Raw genomic sequence first — 20,843 nt, 5'->3', positions numbered from 1 at the left:
GAAAAACATTAAAAAAATAATAAAAATTTAAAAAACGATCTCAACTCCCAGCATGGGACTTGAACTCGCAACCCCAAGATCAAGAGTTGCATGCTGTACCTACTGAGCCAGCCAGGCGTGCTCCCCCACCCTGCTCATTTGTTCTTTTTTTAATGTTTATTTATTTTTGAGAGAGCGCAAGTGAACAGGGGAGGGGCAGAGAGAGAGGGAGACAAGATCAGAAGTGGGCTCTGTGCTGACAGCAGAGAGCCAAGGCGGGGCTCGAACTCACAAACCTCGAGACCATGACCTGAGCCGAAGTCGGACGCTCAACCGATTGAGCCACTCAGGCGCCCCTCATTCATACTTAACACATGCTCTTGATGCCTGTATCCTACCAGGCAATGCCCTAGGTGCTGGGGATACCATGGGGAGCACAGCAGAGTCACTGCCCTCATGAGACCCACCTTCTAGAGGGAGACAAATAAGTGGCAATTACATTTCATTATGCTGGTGACACACCAAGGGCCCCGGGGCGCCTACCCGGGCTTAGTGGGTGTAAGAAGGCATGAGTTTTATAATCACACCAACCTGGATAGGAACCACACCTCCACTGCTTATTACCTGTGTGCCCATGGGCAGATTGCTTCCTCACTGGGTGCCTGAGTGTCTTCCTCTGAAAACGGAGATTTTATGATCACTTCTGAAGGTGCATATGAAAATCCAACAGGGTGATGCATGTAGAACACTTATCCCAGTGGCCTGCATGTGGATATGTTGGCTATGTAATGCTTTGGTGACATCTAGGCAAGGGGAAGACTGCGTCAGCTGGAGGGATGGGCATCAGCCCTTACCCTTACTCTGTGTGGAGTTGGACGCCGGCCTCCCTCCAGCCCTGGGTGCAGAGGTGCTTGCTCTGCTGACTGGTCTGAGAACATTCTTTGCTGCTTTGCTTTTCTGGTTCTTGGGGATACTTTCCCCTCTGCCCGAGATGCCTCAGATCCTTTTGTCAGCCTAAGGAGTATCTGTGCATATTATTAAGACCTAACCCAAGTAATCACCTTCTCTGTGAAGGTTTTCCCAAGCCAAGACGCTCAGACAAAACCGTCCCGTCTCTCCGTGGTCCCACGGTCACTCACATCCCTGTTACAGCATACAGTTATTTGTCACTCCATTAGACTGGCTGATTCTTTTTTTTTTTTTTTTTCCAACGTTTTTATATTTATTTTTGGGACAGAGAGAGACAGAGCATGAACGGGGGAGGGGCAGAGAGAGAGGGAGACACAGAATCGGAAACAGGCTCCAGGCTCTGAGCCATCAGCCCAGAGCCTGACGCGGGGCTCGAACTCCCGGACCGCGAGATCGTGACCTGGCTGAAGTCGGACGCTTAACCGACTGCGCCACCCAGGCGCCCCTAGACTGGCTGATTCTTGAAGGCAGGGGTGCTTGGTATTGTATTGGGTCCAGTGTGGATCAGTGTTCCATGGGGGGTGGCTCAGTGGTTGTTCAGGGGGTGAATGAGTGAAAGAGTGTTGGGTTGGACTAGAAAACTCAGTAGGGAATAGACGTAATGTCAGCAAAATAGGCCTCTGCCCTCAGAGTAAAGCTTACAGTCTAGAGGGGGAGGCAGATGATAAACAGCAATCAAATAATGTAATTAGAGACTGAGAAGTGACACAGGAGAACAGTCTGGCCCAGAGGCAGGTACAAGGGCAGCTAGAACAGAGGGAGAGAGGCAAGGTCCGAATGTTGATGCCCCGAGCAGTGTGCACTCACCATCTGGAGCCTGGGTGGTGTTGGAGGCTAGAAGGACTGGTCAGGCAGAGGCCACACCAGGAGAGCGAGGAGTCCTCCAGAGGGGAATAGATGGGCAGAGCAAAGACTATCAGCACATCAGCTGGCAAAGGGCAGGGCCGAGAGGAGAGCCGAGTGGACGCTTGGGAAGTTGAAGAGGTCCACTCCAGAGCACTGAACGTGGGTCGAGGAACTCAAGGTTGATTGAGGAAGTATCACCCGTTGAGCTGAGAGATCTGTCAGAGCTGGATCTGGGACCTTGGTCCATTCAGGCTTCCGTAACAGGATACCACAGCCTGGGTGGCTTTGACAGACATTGATTTTTCACAGCTGTGGAGGCTCTGAGCGTGAGATAAGGGTGCCAGCAGGGCGGAGTTCTTGGTGAGGGCCCTCTTCCTGGCTTGCAGAAGGCTGCCTCCTCTCCGTGCGTTCCCACGGTTTTTCCTAGGTGCGTGTGCACAGAGAGAGAGAGAGAGAAAGAGAGAGAGAGAGAGAGAGAGAGAGAGAGAGAGAGAGAGAGAGAGAGAGAGTGATCTCACTCTTCCTCTTCTAGTGAGGGCACCTACCCAGTCATGAGGATCCCACCTTCATGACCTCATCTAAACCTAATTTACTTCCCAAACATGCCACATCCAAATAGCATCACACTAGGGATTCGGGCTTCAATTTAAGAACTTTGGAGGCACGTATTCAGGCCATAGAACTGGGGCCAATAAATATTTGCTGAGTAAATAATAAATAATTGTGGCTAGTACTTAGGGCTTCATATGCTCCAAGCCCTAAGAGTTTTGCATATGTTCATAAAATTTCATTCTCACAGAACCTTAAAATGTAAGTGCTATTATTATCCCCGATTTACAGATGAGGAGACTGAGGCCCTGAAGAGTTCAAAAGATTTGCCCAGGTCACTCAGCTAATTAAGTGTGAAGCTGCGATTCAAACACAGGCAGTCTGGTTCTCGAGTGCAGGGACATTATACCTTGCTGCTTCTTAATTAGGAATCAAACCCAACATCATTGGGTATCTGTCTCATATGCTGGTTCCTGAGCAAAGAGAGGCACTAGAGATACAAAGATGAATGGGGCAGGGGGCGCCTGGGCAGCTCAGTCAGTTAAGCATCCAACTTTGGCTCAGGTCATGATCTCACAGTGCCTGAGTTTGAGCTCTGTGCTGACAGCTCAGAGCCTGGAGCCTGCTTCGCATTCTGTGTCTCCCTCTGTCTCTCTGCCCCTCCCCTGCTCTCGCTGTCTCTCTGTCTCTCTCTCTCTCTCACTCTCAAAACTAAATAAAAACATTAAAAAAAATTAAAAACAAAACAAAACCAAAGATGAATAGGACATTGTACCTACTTTCTGGGTCATCATAAAATGCTCAGGGAGACAGACGTATAAAATCAAAAAATTTTGAAGTCTATTCAAATGTGTTCAACCCAACAAGGAACTTTCTGTCACCTTCCTAGAGTAAGTACATAGAACCATTCTCAGAGGTAACTGTTTTCCTGTTTCAAATGTGTCTGAGGGTTGAAGTGCTCACCAAAAATCTGTTGTTTAGGGAATAGTGGGCTGATTCATCAAATTAACATCCCCTGTTTAGTTTTGGTAACATGTATAGTATAATAATTAAATGGTGGTAACAGGTACCCTAAACTTTGTAACACTGTCAAGATTCAATTTGGAAAAAAACAGAACCACTTATGTTAACAAAACTTTTTTTAACAAAAATTTTGAATAGTTTCAAAATATATTATAGGGAAATTTTAAACAAAATGACTTAGAAATCTCGAGGTGTTTCAGGATCCTGGATATTAGGGGCACATGGAAGCTTAGTGAACCCAGGAGGTAACTCACTTCTGTTTTCTGGATGAGGCGCCTCAGGGAAAACGCAACCCCTGAAGGGGAGGATTGGGAGGACAGTGACCTTGGTGGGGAGCCACCTTGGTGATGGTGGGGGTGGGGCTTACTGGAGAAGGAGAAAGAAGAGGATGTTTTATTCCCACAAACTCCACATTGGGATCCCCTGGAAAGAGCACATTGGCAAAGAGGAAGGAGAGGGAAGGGGAAAGTGTGCAGCCAGGGAAGGGTCTCAGGGTAGGGGGTGACACCCTCCCCTCTCAGTGGAACCAGGCACCCAGGGATCCAGGGGTCAGGGAGCAAACGCTCTGTCCCGATCGTCAGGTGCATGGGAATCCACTCTAGAAGGCACTAGAACCGAGTAGGGACGGGTCAGACCTGGCCTGGAATATTGACTCTGCCACTTGGGCACCGTGTGACCTAGGGCAGGTTTCTCAACTCTGAGCCTTAGTTTCCAATGCGTCAAAGGGGGCCACAGTATTCCTACCTTCCTGAATTGATGTGGCTTGAGTTTTGTTGCCTTTTTGGTTATTCTTTGTCTCAGGTCTGCAACCTCCTGTCTTGAACCAGCCTCCCCCACTCTCAACCAAGGATCACGAGCTCTTTTTTCAAGGGACAGAATCTGGTTCTGAGAAGAAAGGGTCTTTCCAGGTTTTCAGGGTCTTTGACTGTCTTTCTGTAGACCTCCAGCTCTTTGGATTCTCCACCCGTCTTGTCATTTGCTTCAGACCGTTCGTCCTCTGGCTCTGCCCCCACAGGTCATAACCCACCAAGATCCATTTCTTCTTCATTTCGTCTCCTGAGGGATTTGGACCACCTTTCAGTTTAGGCTTGCTCAGTCTGGCTTCCTTAAGGTGACCTGTCCAGTCTGCTTTGCTCTTTCTCTTCTGCCACAGTGTGGGTGTAGTTTGATTTTTCTCTCCATCTCGGGTGGTCAGATACATGCTTGATTCTGGAACATCGGTCAGTTTCCTCCTGGATCTCCGTGCCTTTTTGTGAACATAGTCTCCATCTCCTGATTCCACCTTACCACCCTGTTCTCTTCCACAAGAGAAGCTGACCTTGAGTGAGTGAGGGTTCCAGCAGCTCCAGCAGACCGTTGCTCTGACCACCCCCCCCCACCCCCCCCCCACCCCCCCCCGGGCAGAGTGCTGTCTGCACGTCCCCAGTCTTGGTCAGCTGCGCGTAATAGTTTTAAGTGCGATTTAGCTTCTTGAACTCGTGTTTCTATGGATCTGGCTTCTGCTTCCAGAGACCGGCTCATTTTCAAAGTATTAGGCATTGGTTCCTTTTGAACATGGAGTATTTTTTTTTTTTTTTCCTAGCTGGTTTGCTATGAGGCCACTGCTGGACCAAATCACAGGTTGGATGTGTCCAGGCCATCGGGTACTTCTGGGCTCTTGTCTTTTTCCATCACAGGGCAAAACTTCATGAGAGCTTGACATTTTTTTTTTTTTTCACTGTAGGCAGCGTTATGAGTTGAACTGTATTCCCCCCAACCTCCCCCCAAATTCATATGTTGGAGTCCTAACTCCTAGTACTTCAGGATGTGACCTTATTTGGAGATAGGGTCTTTACAGAAGTGATCAAGTTGAAATGAAGGCATTACGGTGGGCCCTAATCCAATATGACTGGTGTCCTTTATAAGAAGAGGAAGTTTGGACACAGACATGTACAGAGGGAAGGTCATATAAAGACACAGGGAGAAGACAGCCATCTGTAAGTCAAGGAGAGAGCCCTGCCTCATGGCCCTCAGCAGGAAACCAGGCCTCGGGTGCCTGGGTGGCTCAGTCAGTTGAGGCTCCAACTTCCAAATTCCGCTCAGGTCGTGATCTCACGGTTCCTGAGTTTGAGCCTTGCATCTGGCTGTCTGCTGTCAGCGCAGAGCCTGCTTCGGATCCTCTGTCCTCCTCTCTCTCTGCCCCTCCCCACTCACCCTCTGTCTCAAAAATAATAAATGCATTTCTTTTTTTTAGAAAAAAAAGAAGGAACCAACCCTATCAACACCTTGGTCTTGCACTTCCAGCCTCCAGAACTAGGAGATAAGAAATAAATTGTAAGATTTCTGTTGGGTGAGCTCCCTGGTGTGTGGTACTTTGTCACGGGAGCCCTAGCAAACTAATACAGGAAGAATAAGAAATTCTGCCTGAAGCCAAGTGAACTAATGGCTAACAAAGCAGCCATCACAGCACAGTCCGCCTTCTCCCACCGATATCCCGGGAGAGCGAGCCTGAGGCTCACATTATCAGGCTCACACTCAGCAGCGTCTGCCGGGTTCACTACGATTAGAGCTTCAGGATTGGACAAAGCTCCTCCGTGGGCCCCACTCTGAGGCTCTGTGTCCAGCTCAGCCACAGTTCTGACCACTGAGCAGGACTCTGCCTGGAACCCAACCTGTGTCTGACAACCCAGGAGAGGGCCAGGGCCAGGTGTGGGCCCATGGGAAGTCAGCCCCCATCAACTGCCACGACTCCTTTCTTTTACGTAATTCTCTCCCATGGCCGAGAGGACCCATCCTGTCCTCTGTACTTGCCTAAACACATCGTTCAAATTTATCGTGGTTCCAGTATGAATAGATTGAAGCAGAAAGTATTTGAGAGATGAGAAGAAGGAGCGTTTACCCCGGTCTGGTGTGTATGTGGGGGGGGGGGGGGGGTGTTCCACCAAAGAGAGCTTTCTGGAAGAAATGAAGCTGCAACTAGTTAGCAAGGAAGAGAGAACAACACACACGTGCATGGCGTTTACTGCGGGGTGCACGTTACATGTGCTGAATGCTTGACACGTAATGGCCGATTTCGTTTTTAAAACCACCCTGTGAGGTCAGTGGTATTATTAACCCTATTTACAGATGACAAAACTGAGGCAGTGAGACACTAAATGACTTGACCAAGATCACAGAGCTAATTAGAGGTGGAGCTGTACTTCAATCCCGGGGCACTGTGGCGCCCGAGTTCATGCTAGGGAGTGGAGGGGTGTGTCCGCAGGGGAACCATGGGATTGTGTGCACTCCTCTTTCCAGCTTCTGGCAGCCGACTGCTGTCTCTCAACACTTCAGAGCTGGTGCCGTCCCTCCCAAGTTCCAGGGACTCCGTCCCTTTCCTGAAATCGCAGAGCAGAAGTGACTTAATATCCCCTTAACCCACCTAATGGCCAAGCCCCTCTTGACTTAAGTCAGCTCCTGCGGTGTTCTAAATTTTGTGCAATGCCTTCTCCCTCATCTGCTCCCAGGCAAGAGAGCTGCCAGAATCCTACAACTCTAGGATCAGATTAGAAACGTAACATGAACACGGTTTCTACCAAAAACAACAGGGAGCAGATTTCCCACACGTGCCGAGTGGAAAGTTTATTTCTTTGGAATGAGGAATCCATGAATTATTGCATTATTGCATATGCACGTTATTTGGGAGCAACAGTTCATTAAGTGATTTTAATGTTGGCTATTAATTGTTAAGTAGCAGAGGCTAAAAATCTGGGAACTGTTGTAAGGGAGAACTTCCCTAGTTGGTGGGTACCACCCGAGCTGAGCCCCAAGACCCTCTGTTCTCTTTTTCACGATTTCCATCCAGCCTCTGGATTCTTGTTACCTTCAGCCAGCCTGTTTTGCAGCCCGTTTGTTCCTACAAAACCACTCAGCCTTGGGCTTTTCTCTTTCACTGTGTGTTGAAGGAAGTTATAGCTGCAAGGGAGGGTCAGAAGTTTGTAAGTGCACCTTGTTCTTGCCTGCAGAGAAATGAGGATAGAGGAAGGTTTCTTGAAGAGGTCTTTGGGAGAGGAAAAAGGACAGATGTCAGGGGTGAAAGGGAGGGAGGGGCGAGATGATACGCATTGAATGCACCCCTGTATTGCGATCTCATTCCAGTTTTACAGGTGATGAAATAGGTTCAGAAGGGTCATGTAACTTGTTAGAGATCTCAAGGTGTTAAACAGCCGAGGTGGGATTCAGATCAAGCCTTCCCGTTGAAACACAGCTCTCTGGGGCTGGTATACGTGGGCACCATGGGACGCTGGGAGGATGGCTTCTGCCTCTCACGCCAGGCGAACCGGGAGGGGGCGATGCAAGAAACAGAAAAGGGAGGGGGATGCAAGAGGAGGCCTCGGGCTGGGCGGGGGCGCTATTTCAGATATCGGTTTGGGTGGAAGGACAGGATGAGAAGGACAGATCTGGTGGCATCCAGTTGAAGGTGATGGTTTAAATAAACTCAGTAGCGAGTGCATTCTGAAGATGGCTGTGAAGAGGACAGGCTGGTTTGGGCAGAGGCGGGTGAATCTAGGGGAGCCACAACTAATCTCGAACTCTTTGGTAATTCTTTTACATCCTGTGGCCTGTTTTTCTTAGTGTTCTGGTAAGTCAGCTGAGTAGCAAATATGTAGATGTGTGTGTGTGTGTGTGTGTGTGTGTGTGTGTGTGTATGTAGATGTAGATAATATGAAGACATTAAGGGGACAGAAAATATGACTTGCATAAAGTCATATGGTTTATTTGCAGTAAAGCTTAGAAAAAAAAAAAAAAGAAAAATAGCTGTTTCCCTGACTCTTCTATTTTAGCAAAGGCTTTTTCCAGCTCCCTGAAAAGGAGACCACACCCTATAAAACAGCCCATTTGGGGCATCAGTTCATTTCCATTTTTATGCTTCTAAAGAAACAGTTAAAACACCCAGTGAAGAAGGATGTCCCCTGGTTTTCCTCTGGCAGAAATAAAGTAGAAATAACCAGTCCAAAGGGAACGTCAGTCCGATCTGTGTACTTTTATGTTCAACTTTAATCATTCAGATTTAAGTATCCTTGATTATCGTGACTTAAAAGCTCTTTTTGGATCATGTAGACGTAGACATAAAGTCATTTTTTTAAATAGGTAAGTGATTTTTAAGCAGACAGCTGTAGTTGTAAAGAGTTTCTAGAACTCTAAGGGAATCAACTAAATAAATCCATATTTCTAAAGAATTTCTAGATTTATAAAGAAAATGATATAAAGTACACATCTGGATGGGGTATTTTGGCTACATTTGTGCTTTCTGTGTTATTGTCCATTATGAAGGTGTTCACACAAAGATGACATTTATTTACCTATTCATTTATTTTTAATTTAATTTTTTACTTTTAAAAATTTACATCCCAATTAGTTAGCATATAGTAAAACAATGATTTCAGGAGTAGATTCCTTAATGCCCCTTACCCATTTAGCCCATCCTCCCTCCCACAACCCCTCCAGTAACCCTCAGTTTGTCCTCCATATTTATGAGTCTCTCCTGTTTTGTCCCCCTCCCTGTTTTTATATTATTTTTGTTTCCCTTCCCTTATGTTCATCTGTTTTGTCTCTTAAAGTCCTCATATGAGTGAAGTCGTATGATTTGTGTCTTTCTCTAATTTCACTTAGCCTAATACCCTCCAGTTCCATCCACGTAGTTGCAAATGGCAAGATTTCATTCTTTTTGATTGCAGAGTAATACTCCATTGTAAATATATACCACATCTTCTTTATCCATTCATCCATCGAGGGACATTTGGGCTCTTTCCATACTTTGGCTGTTGTGGATAGTGCTGCTATTATACACATGGGGGTGCATGTGTCCCTTCGAAACAGCACACCTGTATCCCTTGGGTAAATGCCTAGTAGTGCAATTGCTGGGTAGTAGGTTAGTTCTATTTTTAGTTTTTTGAGGAACCTCCATACTGTTTTCCAGAGTGGCTGCACCAGCTTGCATTCCCAAGATGACAATTTTTTTTAATGGATAAATAAATAAATGATAAAACTGAACACTCTCATTTATGGAAGGAAAGCAAATTCTTTCTTAATTATTTGCTAAGGCAGAATTCTTTTCCTCATGAAAGACCCAATTTGAGTTTTGCATGAGGTCATCATAGATTAGAATCACTTCGTAAGAGCTGTTATGTTAAATGCGTAAAAAATTCCTACAGAAAACGAAACTTTAAACAAAACGTGCCGTTTATGAAGTTTCGTGTCACTTTCACCCAAGTAAAACAGCTTCCACCGGGTAGCAAGTTTAACTTGATTTTTTGTCGCTGTTGTTAAGCTCAGGTTTCATTTCTTACTTTGAGAGGGCAGCGTAGTAAGTTTTATCACGCGTCATTAGAAATACAATTTGTCAGAACAAAGACTGTTGTGTAAGTATAATTACATCTTCCTGTATGATTAAATGAGGGCTGTATTGTAGCTTTTCTCAGCCGCGGCAGCTGTAGCAAACCACGTTCAGCCCATAAAAGAATTCCTGTGACTAACTGGTACTAATTGTTTACAGAACCGCCAGTGGGAGTAATATTCATGAACACTCTGGAAATGAGATATCCCAAGACCAAGTGGTTTATCCCTTGTTGTCACCACTCTGTAGTGGTTAGATTATATTAATTGTATGACCAGGCCAAGTGAAGCGGGAGTTCTTAGTTTTTTGTTGTTGATATGGAAAGGTAACTGCATTCCTGTGTTTGGGCCTCTCATCTTGTAAATGGGAAACTGAGGCCTCAAGAGCTGTTGAAGGCTTATAGAAGTCACTGACTTTTTGGCTCACACACCCCTATCACATTTTAAACGACACCCTACAATATATATGAGTACATAGTAATTTCTAAATGGCATATTTTAATGTAACTTAAAATATATTAGTGCTCAGGGTGCCTTGGTGGCTCAGTGGGTTAAGCGTCTGACTCTTGGTTCGTCTCAGCTCATGATTTCATGGTTTGCGAGATTGAGCCCTGTGTGGACCACACTCCCTGCTGACAGTGCAGAGCCTGCTTGGGATTCTCTCTCTCCGTCTCTCTCTGCTTCTCCTCCTTCTCTCTCTCTCAAGAATAAATAAACTTAAAAAAACAAAAATAAAACAAATTAGTTCTCAAAGTATTATGACTATCTAAAAATAAACACTCAAACCAAATTTTTAACAGATAAGAGAAAAAAGGAAATAGATGGTTTAATATTTTCTTTCCACACCCCAAAGATTTTTTTTTATAAGTTTATTTATTTGTGAGAGAGAGACAGAAAGGGAGAAAGTAGGGGAGGGGCAGAGAAAGAGGGAGAGAGAGAATCCCAAGCAGTCTCTACACTGTCAGTGCAGAACCCGATGTGGAGCTCGAACTCACAAACCGTGAGATCATGACCGAAGCCTAAACCGAGAGTTGGATGCTTAACTGACTGAGCCACCCAGGTGCCCCTCCACCCCAAAGATTTTTGATGTGTACACCCTGCTTTGGAGACTACTGATTTAGGCCATTCAGATTAAAAACAAAAACAAAAACAAAAACAAAAACTAAGAAACTTGCTGTTGAGGAGAGAATCTGTAGAAGAAAGGTTCAAGATTTAGGGGGAGGGGGTAGAGTTTGGGATACTTACTCACTATGGATATCTAGGTTAATCAGGATTAACACATAATGCCTCCCTCTGTTTTGCTTCCCTTTTATATAGGAGTCTGTTTAGACAAGGAACAGCCCAGCTCCTAGAGCATATTCACTGGGAAAAATATAGCTTGAAGAAGTCAGGGAGGTGGCTAAGTCAGAACTTTTTCAGAGTGACAGAAATGCAACTAAAACTAAATTTCACAAAAGTCAATCTATTAGCTTGGATAAAAGTGTAACTGGGATCTCCCGGGATGATCGTGGCCTTAGATGTGGCTGGGTCCAGAAGCTCAGATGATCTCATTGCATTTCTGTTGATACAGCTCTTCCTAAGTGCACTCGATGAGCCCTCGCACTGTGGCGGGGAACATGAGTGCCGACAGTCCTGGTGTCCCGTCTCCCCTGGTCAGCAGCTCTGACAGGAAAGGGGCGTTTCTTTCTGAATGGCATATTTTCATCCCAGGGAAGACTGTCCCATGCCTACCATGACTCATTAGGAGGGCTACTGTTATGGACATCCCACCTTTAACCCGTGGAAAGAGGGCTAGAAAGGCCCTCCGAGCTGGGGGGAGACATTTACAACTACAAGGATGGGACAGGGTCTGAGCATATCCAGACAATATACTTTCACGCTATGAGAGCTCGCCTGTGTTGCGTTATAGAGGTATTTAAAAAGATATTTAAAGGGGCGCCTGGGTGGCTCAGTCGGTTAAGCGGCCGGCCGACTTCGGCTCAGGTCATGATGTCTCGGTCTGTGAGTTCGAGCCCCGCGTGGGGCTCTGTGCTGACAGCTCGGAGCCTGGAGCCTGCTTTGGATTCTGTCTCCTTCTCCCTCTGCCCCTCCCCACTTGTGTTCTCTCTCTCAAAAATAAATAAATGAAAAAAAAAAAAAAAGATATTTAAAAACAACAACAACCCCAACAGAATTGTTTTTCTATTAACTAATCTTTGCTATTGACTCAAGCAGAGTTTAGAGCCTTTGGAAATGTGTGCTATAAAATGACAACCCGAGCTCCTTACTTGTCAAAGCGCAGCCTTTTGAAGAGAGGTATTTGTAGAAGGAGCAAATCAGCTTCTGATTTTAGTTCATCCAGAGGCCACGCGGGTTTTTTGGACCAGTTATTTCCAGACCTTGAGATAAATCACCTCCTGTGCCATTAGTACTTGAAGGATTAGCGGCCTCAAAGATTTATGTGCGGATTAATTGGGGAGTGTACGTTAGATTGCTGTGTTTAGAACCACGGTTGTCCTGCAAGTCATTTTCGTTAGTGCTTTAGTCAAAATTCTTTAGCCTTATATAATACTGACGTGGCAGGGAAATCCGAACGAGCTCTTTCTTTTTTTATTTATTTGTGGCTTGGCCTCAGCCTGCACTCTAGAGTTTAATAGCTCGAGGTAGGGGTACACGGAACATGTGGAAGCACAGGGGCATCAGGTAGTGCAAAGATTACTTCATTTGCTTCAGCTGAACGGTGCCCGAAATTGACATGACCTTGTACTGAGAGAGACAAGATGAGGTACAAGAAATACATGGCTATTCTGGAAGCCGCGGTTGGTATCACCCCACTTAACAAAAGGGAGCTTCTCCCTGAGAGCAGAAGACATGTGAACCTCTGGCAGCACCCCGGGTAAGCAGAGGAGACCAGAAGATGCTTTGTCTGTGTTTGGGTGAGGGGGGCGGGTTCTAGGTGGAGAAAAGGGTCATCCGTGTCCTGAGGGTCACAGACGGCGAATTGGTCATGGAGAACCTGTTTCTTCCTGGTAGACAGGGCCTTGCCAGACTGAATTAAAATAGTTAGTAATAAAATTCATGGTAATAATAAGTTTCAGAAAAATCCTAGTCTAACAGCCAAGAAGATGAAGTCATGCGTATTTTTACATTCAGATAATTTTAATCTTCTGATTTTGACGTTTTTAAAAATATGGCCTGTGTGTGTGCGTGGCAGTTCTCAAAGATGAAGTAAGTGTGCCTTATTATTTTTTTTCCCCCTACAATGCAAGTATTTTTCTGACTAAAGTGTACATGTGGAATGTTTCAGGTAAATACTTTTTATTTTACTTGACATGTCTTTCTAATGCCCCACTAATTGCCCATGCTGAAGAAGGGTTTAGATGTTCCTTTTTGAATAATTAGAGGCCTCAGTTCCTGCTTTCTTCTCTAGAGTCCCTTTTTTTAAGTGTCTTTTACACATTGAAGAGAAGTTTAATTTAAGGTGTCTGTAAGGCAGATAGTATTTTTAGGGACTGAACTGAATTTTTCAACTGTATGAACCACACACATCGGCACTTACTCAAGGATCAACTTGAGGTATCTGTGGAGCTAATGACACTTCTTTGTTAAAAGTGGAAAGTCACTAGCTTATTTTAAAAAAAACTTTTTTTTTTTTTTTAGTTTTTGTATTTTTTGAGAGACAGAGACAGAGAGAGCAAGCAGCACAGAGGCAGAGAGAGAAGGAGAGAATCCCAAGCACACTGTCAGTGTGGAGCCTGATGTGGGGCTTGAACTCATGAACCGTGAGACCATGACCTGAGCTTAACCAACTGAGCCACACAGGAGCCCCATCCCTAGCTTATTTTTATCATAGAAACAATATACATTCATTAGAGAAGATTTAGAAAATATAGGGAAAAAAGGGGCAAAATCATAGTCTCATCTCACTAAGAGAATTATTATAATCATTTAGGTCAGTAGTTTGCAATGGAGGGAGGAAGGGAGGACATTTGGCAATGTTTGGGCACAATTTTTTTTTTATATTAAATATAATTTATTGTCAAGTTGGTTTCCAAACAACACCCAGTGCTCATCCCAACAGGTGCCCTCCTCAATGCCCATCACCCACTTTCCCCTCTCCCCACCCCCTATCAACCCTCAGTTTGTTCTCAGTATTTAAGAGTCTCCTATGGTTTGCCTCCCTCTGTCTCTGTAACTTTTTTTTTCCCCCCATCCCCTCCCCCATGGTTCTCTGTTATGTTTCTCAGGATCCACATATGGGTGAAAACATATGGTATCTGTCTTTCTCTGCCTGACTTATTTCACTTAGCATAATACCCTCCAGTTCCATCCATGTTGCTACAAATGGCCAGATTTCATTCTTTCTCATTGCCAAGTAGTATTCCATTATATATATAAACCACATCTTCTTTATCCATTCATCAGTTGATGGACGTTTAGGCTCTTTCCATAATTTGGCTATTGTTGAAAGTGCTGCTATAAACATTGGGGTACAAGTGCCCCTATGCATCAGCACTCCTGTATCCCCTGGGTAAATTCCTAGCAGTGCTATTGCTGGGTCATAGGGTAGATCTATTTTTAATTTTTTGAGGAACCTCCACACTGTTTTCCAGAGTGGCTGCACCAGTGTGCATTCCCACCAACAGTGCAAGAGGGTTCCCGTTTCTCCACATCCTCGCCAGCATCTGTAGTCTCCCAATCTGTTCATTTTAGCCACTCTGACTGGTGTGAGGTGATATCTCAGTGTGGTTTTGATTTCTATTTCCCTGATGAGGAGTGACGTTGAGCATCTTTTCATGTGTCTGTTAGCCATCCGGATGTCTTCTTTAGAAAAGTGTCTATTCATGTCTTCTGCCCATTTCTTCACTGGATTATTTGTTTTTCAGGTGTGGAGTTTGCTGAGTTCTTTATAGATTTTGGATACTAGCCCTTTATCCAATATGTCATTTGCAAATATCTTTTCCCATTCCATCGGTTGCCTTTTAGTTTTGTTGATTGTTTCCCTTGCAGTGCAGAAGCTTTTTATCTTGATGAGGTCCCAATAGTTCATTTTTGCTTTTAATTCCCTTGTCTTTGGAGATGTGTTGAGTAAGAAATTGCTGCGGCTGAGGTCAGAGAGGTTTTTTCCTGCTTTCCCCTCTAGGGTTTTGATGCTTTCCTGTCTCACATTCAGGTTCTTTCATCCATTTTGAGTTTATTTTTGTGAATGGTGTAAGAAAGTGGTCTACTCTCATTCTTCTGCATATTGCTGTCCAGTTCTCCCAGCGCCATTTGTTAAAGAGACTGTCTTTTTTCCATTGCATATTCTTTCCTGCTTTGTCAAAGATTAGTTGGCCATGCATTTGTGGGTCCAATTTTGGGATCTCTTTTTTATTCCATTGGTCTATGTGTCTGTTTTTGTGCCAATACCATACTGTCTTGATGATTATAGCTTTGTAGTAGAGGCTAAAGTCTGGGATTGTGATGCCTCCCGTTTTGGTTTTCTTCTTCAATATTACTTTGGCTATTCGGGGTCTTTTGTGGTTCCATACAAATTTTAGGATTGCTTGTTCTAGCTTTGAGAAGAATGCTGTGTTTGGGCACAATTTTGGCTGTTATAACCTAGGGGGTTGCTTCTGGTATCTTGGGGAATGGAAGCCAGGAATGCTGTCCAACATCCTAAAATGAACAGTACAGCCCCTCTACCCCCAACAGTGAATTATCCGGCCCAATGGGGTGCCTGGGTGGCTCTGTCAGTTGAGCATCTGACTTCAGCTGAGGTCATGATCTCAGGGTTCATGAGTTCGAGCCCTGTGTTGGGCTCACTGCTGTCAGCACGGAGTCTGCTTTGAATCCTCTGTCCTTCCTCCTCTCTCTCTCTGCCCCTACCCCACTCATGCTCTCTCTCTCTCTCAAAAATAAATAAACACTTAAAAAAAAACAAAACAAAATAAAACAAAAACTAAAAAAAAAAATTATCAAGCCCCAAATGTCAATAGTGCTGCTGTCGAGACATTTGATTTAGTCAGATTTTCTTCCCATATGTAAAAAGTAGTTTTTATTAGAAACACATTAGATGTTTCTTTAAGAAATGTTAGGGATGCTTCAGAATGGAATCCTGAGGCCTCATCATCATCATTATTAATTATTTTACAGTTGTCTCGAGGAGGGAAGGAAGTGTATATGTGCGCCGAGAGGGCAAGGGGTATATAGCGACTCTGGGAGTCCATGTGGGTTGATGTTTAGTGAGGAAGACATTCTGTAACGACCAAATTGTGACTCTTCAAGTACCCCCAAGAGGTTGGGCTTACTGGGGTCGGACGTTTGTCCTAGAATGGCAGAAGTTTACAGCCGGGAGGACCTCCTGTCAGGGATGGCAGACAGGTCTCCGATGGCTTGATGAAGCTAGGTGATGTGCGGGCTGCTCGTAGCGTCAAGCTGGGGAGGCCCCCAGGTCAAGTCTGGGCTTAGCAGAGAAGGGGTATTGTGACTGACGAGAGATACTTGTTCTGGACAGAATAATGCAGGAAACTGGAGAGACGCAATGTGTGGCCTGTATTGTCATCATTCCTTAATTCTAATTTTAGTCTTTGATTTTTACAAGTGTGGACGGAGCCTCTTTTGAGTCATCACGGTCGAGGGCTTGGCCCTCAGACAGCAGCTGGATGTTCTTAGTTTCTGGCTCAAGATCATTCGTTATAAGGGATTTTCCCTAAACCCACGCAATTCAGATGTGCACATTGATTGCCGCATTATTCATTTCTTTTTGGAGATAATCTTTTGTAGCCATTGGAATGAGTAAGTGCCTTAAGTAGAAACATCTCTGCTTCTCCTCGTTTCCCTAAGTCAAAACATCTCTGCTTCTCCTCGTTTCCCTAAGTCAAGGCAAATAGAAGTCAAACTATTTGTTCCAAATGATTCTTAATAAAGGAAGTTGGATGCTCTCTCTCCCTTCTCTCTCTCTCTCTCTTCCTCATTCTCCCTCCCTCTCTCTCTCCCTCATTCTCTCTTTTTAAAATTTTTTTAAATGTTTATTTATTGTTCAGAGATAGAGAGAGACAGAGTGCAAGCAGGGAAGGGGCGGAGAGAGAGGGAGACACAGAATCCGAAGCCGGCTCCAGGCTCTGAGCTGTCAGCACAGAGCCCGATGCGGGGCTCAAACCCGGAAACTGCTAGATCGTGACCTGAGCCGGAGTCTGACACTTCACCGACTGAGCTGCCCAGGCACCCCTCTGTCCGTTTTTTAAGAGAACATTCCCTTAAGCCCGATGAAATGATGCTGCATCACAGAACAACGAGATCTTTCTTGTATCTCTAAATACTTTGAGCTCTTTACACACACACGGACTAAACGTTGTTTTGCTGGTTCTCATTCTTTTGTTTGCTGACTCCCTCTTCACCTAACACAGTCTTCCTTTGGACATCTTCATATACCTCACTAAGTAGTCAACTCTCCTTTCCTGGAGATCCTAGGAGGGGTTATCTCCTGCTGATGAATTTCACCAATCCGTTCCAAATCTTTCAGAGTCACTTTGATGTCTTATTTTTCACATTTGTAATGGACATATGAATCTCTGTTAAAATGCAGATTCTAATTCTGTAGGTATGGTGGGGCCCGGGGTCTGCATTTTAACAAGCTTCCAGGTGCTGTTGTCAACCCAGGTGATGACCAGTCAGTGGTCCAGGCGATGTTGATGGTTCAGTCCATGAACCACACTTTGAGGAGCAAACGCCTAGAGACATGCTCTCCGTGAGCATGCTTGCTTTCCTCTTGACCTCAGACTTTCCTGATCTTCCTGAGGGCTTGCCGTCCCCATGCCTCCCTCCTCTCTGCCGTCATTAGAGATGTCAGTGGTGAGACGGCAGGTGGCTGGCGGTGCTTGTGTGGAGGGAAATCTGCCCTCGAGCATTCTGACCAGAGATCCCCGTTGGGCTGGTTGAGTAGACAGTGAGGCTGGTATTTTTTTTCCAAGAATTCAGCCCTTTCATTCTTTTTAAGAAATATTACAATTGCTGCAGCATGTAATACCGCGTAGTATTCAAGAACAGCTGCTTTTGCATTTTAAAACATAATTGGAAGTCAGGTCATGATTCAGTTTTCAAGACCTCAAGGAATTCATTCACGCCAACGCCCTCCTCCTTTGACTTGAGTACTTTGTCTTGCTGTCTGCAAACAGGGCTGTGCTTGGACTTCTCTCTGCAAACTGTAGTCACATGACAGAACAGAACAACCAGCTACCAACCAATGACTGTGTGTTGCAAGTTCACTGAAGCACAGTTCCGATTACTTCTGCACGCGTGCGTTCACCCCAGTGCCCGCCACATGATAGGTGCTCAGCAAATATCTGCCAGTGCTTAACTTGGCTTCAGCATAGCCGCAAATAAAGGGAAAAAAAGTGTGTAGGGGGCCCTCGGGCGGCTCAGTAGTTTGAGTGTCCGACTCCTGATTTCAGCTCAGGTTCTGGTCTCACGGTTCGTAGGATCGAGCCTTGCATCAGGCTTTGCACTAGCCGTGGGAAGCCTGCCTGGGATTCTCTCTCACTGTCCCTTCCCTGCTTGTGCTTGTTCATTCTCTCTCTCTTTCAAAATAAATTTTAAAAAACGTTTAAAGGGATTGACATTCTGGGGCGCCTGGGTGGCGCAGTCGGTTAAGCGTCCTACTTCAGCCAGGTCACGATCTCGCGGTCCGTGAGTTCGAGCCCCGCGTCGGGCTCTGGGATGATGGCTCAGAGCCTGGAGCCTGTTTCCGATTCTGTGTCTCCCTCTCTCTCTGCCCCTCCCCCGTTCATGCTCTGTCTCTGTCCCAAAAATAAATAAATGTTGAAAAAAAAAATTTAAAGGGATTGACATTCAAACACAAAAAATACTGATCCACCTATGGATTTTCCTTTTAAAATTTGTCCAGTTTTTTTTTTTTTTTTTTTTAGTGTTTATTTTTGAGAGAGAGAGACAGAGCAAGAGCTGGGGAGGGGCAGAGAGAGAGGGAGACACGAAATCTGAAGCAGGTTCCAGGCTCTGAGCTGTCGGCACAGAGCCCGACACCGGGCTCAAACTCACGAACTGTGAGATCATGACGTAAGCAGAAGTCGTCCACTTAACCAACTGAGCCACCCAGGTGCCCCTAAAATTTGTCCAGTTTTTCAGTGCTAACTCATGTTCCCTGACATTAATTTTACATATCTGCCAATACTATTGAAAACTAAGAATATAATTTAGTTCTTTCGCAAGCTATTATTAGATTTAAAAGTAGCCCTAGTCAAAGTACCCCTAGTCAATGGTAGCGTATTTTAGAAATGGTTGATTGTTATTGGTGGTTCCTATACAGTCAAAAACCTTGGGACTATTATAAAAGAAAGGTAAAACCAAGATGTTTTAGAAATGCAAAGATTCAAAACAGTTAAAAAGCAATCTGCTTCAATACAAGAAACAAGCACTTTTTGTGGCTGATACCTGTAGAAAAATTTTGTGTTAAGGCCAAAAGCATGACCAAGCCCATCTTGATTTGCTGGCCACTTATTTATCTTTGGAAGTAATAATAGAAACCAGGCATGGGCTGGGCTCTAATCCTGTGGCTTGCTTTGTAGGCTGTCCAGATGGCCTTGCCTTAGCCAGTTCCTACATTTCCTGCTGATCCTTGCAGGAGAAGAGAAATGTGTCCCCTGCCTGCACAAATAAAATCGACACTATCTTTTATTTCTATTTCATTGTGTAGAGAGGGTTTTGCACAGACACCACAATATCACTTTGTCTCGCAAGCAGAAGAGTAGGTCCAGAACACTCGAGAAGCCACATTCTTCCTCCCACTGACGTGACTGCCCTGTGTGAAGCTGCCAGGGCCCAGGCCTCGCCCAGAAGTGAGCTTGCCTCCTTGTGTGGTTTGAAAGGCATATGCAGGCTTTTTTTTTTTTTTTTTAAGTTTATTTATTTCTTTTGAGAGAAAGAGAGAGAGAGAGAGAGAAAGAGAGAGCACGTGCATGTGGGGGGGGGAGGGGCAGAGAGGGAGGGAGAGGGAGAATCCCAAGCAGGCTCCATGCTGTCACTGCAGACCCCAACATGGGGCCTGAACCCATGAATTGTAAGATTATGAACTGAGCCAAAATCAGGAGTTGGACCCTTAACCGACTGAGCCACTCAGATGCCCCCACATTCAGGATTAATAAAAATGTGCAGAAGGGATGTTTCTTGGATTTTCTTAGAATGAGGGGTAAAAAAAAAAAAAGTGCCATCTTTTTTTTCTAATATTTTTTTAAATGTTTGTTTATTTTTAAGAGAGGGAGAAAGACAGAGTGTGAGTGGGGGAGGGGCAGAGAGAGCGGGAGACACAGAATCCGAAGCAGGCTCCAGGCTCCGAACTGTCAGCACAGAGCCTGATGCGGGGCTCGAGTCCATGAACCATGAGATCATCACCTGAGCCGAAGTTGAGCCACTCAGGGACCCCACCTTTTTTTAAATAGGTACATTAAAAATTTTTTTTTTTAATTTTAGAGAGAGAGAGAGTGAGAGATCGAGGGAGAGGAGCAGAGGAAGAGGGAGAATCCCAATCAGACTCCATGCCCAGTGCAGATGTAGGGCTTGATCCCACAATTCTGGGATCATGACTTGAGCTGAAATCAAGAGTTGGATGCTCAACCGACTGAGCCAACCAGGTGCCCCAATGCCATCTTTTCTAACGGTGGGCAATCCATAAATATAAACATAAAGATGAGCCAGTATTATAAATGCGATGAAAAATGAATTTTCTTTTAGTTTAAAATCTTTTCTCTATTGTTTATTTTAAAATGGTAAATTTTTGGACACCTGGGTGGCTCAGTTGGTTGAGTGTCTGGCTGTTGGTTTCAGCTTAGGTCATGGTCTCACCAGTTTGTGGGATCGAGCCCCATGTTGGGCTCTGTGCTGACAGTGTGGAACCTGCTTGGGATTCTCTCTCTGCCCCTCCCCTGCTTGTGCATGTGCGCTCTCTCTCTCTCTCTCTCTCTCTCTCGTGTGCTCTCTCTCTAAATAAATAAATTGAATTAAATGATAAAAAATAAAATGGTAAATATTATGTTAAGTGCATTTTACTGTAATTAAAAAAACTAGTTTTCTCTAGATGTTTTCCACCTGTTGAGTATTTTTTTCATCGAAAAGTGAATTCTTAATAAGACCTTATTCCTTAGGATGATGGT

At 44.9% G+C, this 20,843-nt stretch overlaps 1 protein-coding gene across 1 annotated transcript in view; it reads left to right on the top strand.

Moving 5' to 3' along the window:
* TJP2 (tight junction protein 2) overlaps positions 1 to 20,843 on the top strand; it is a 145,769-nt gene that overhangs the window by 10,184 nt on the left and 114,742 nt on the right. The window lies entirely within an intron of this gene.

This window comes from Prionailurus viverrinus, chromosome D4, assembly GCF_022837055.1.
Source record: "Prionailurus viverrinus isolate Anna chromosome D4, UM_Priviv_1.0, whole genome shotgun sequence".
NCBI classification, from domain to species: domain Eukaryota; kingdom Metazoa; phylum Chordata; class Mammalia; order Carnivora; family Felidae; genus Prionailurus; species Prionailurus viverrinus.
Note: the sequence above shows the minus strand (reverse complement) of the source record. Positions and strands in the feature narration are given on the sequence as shown.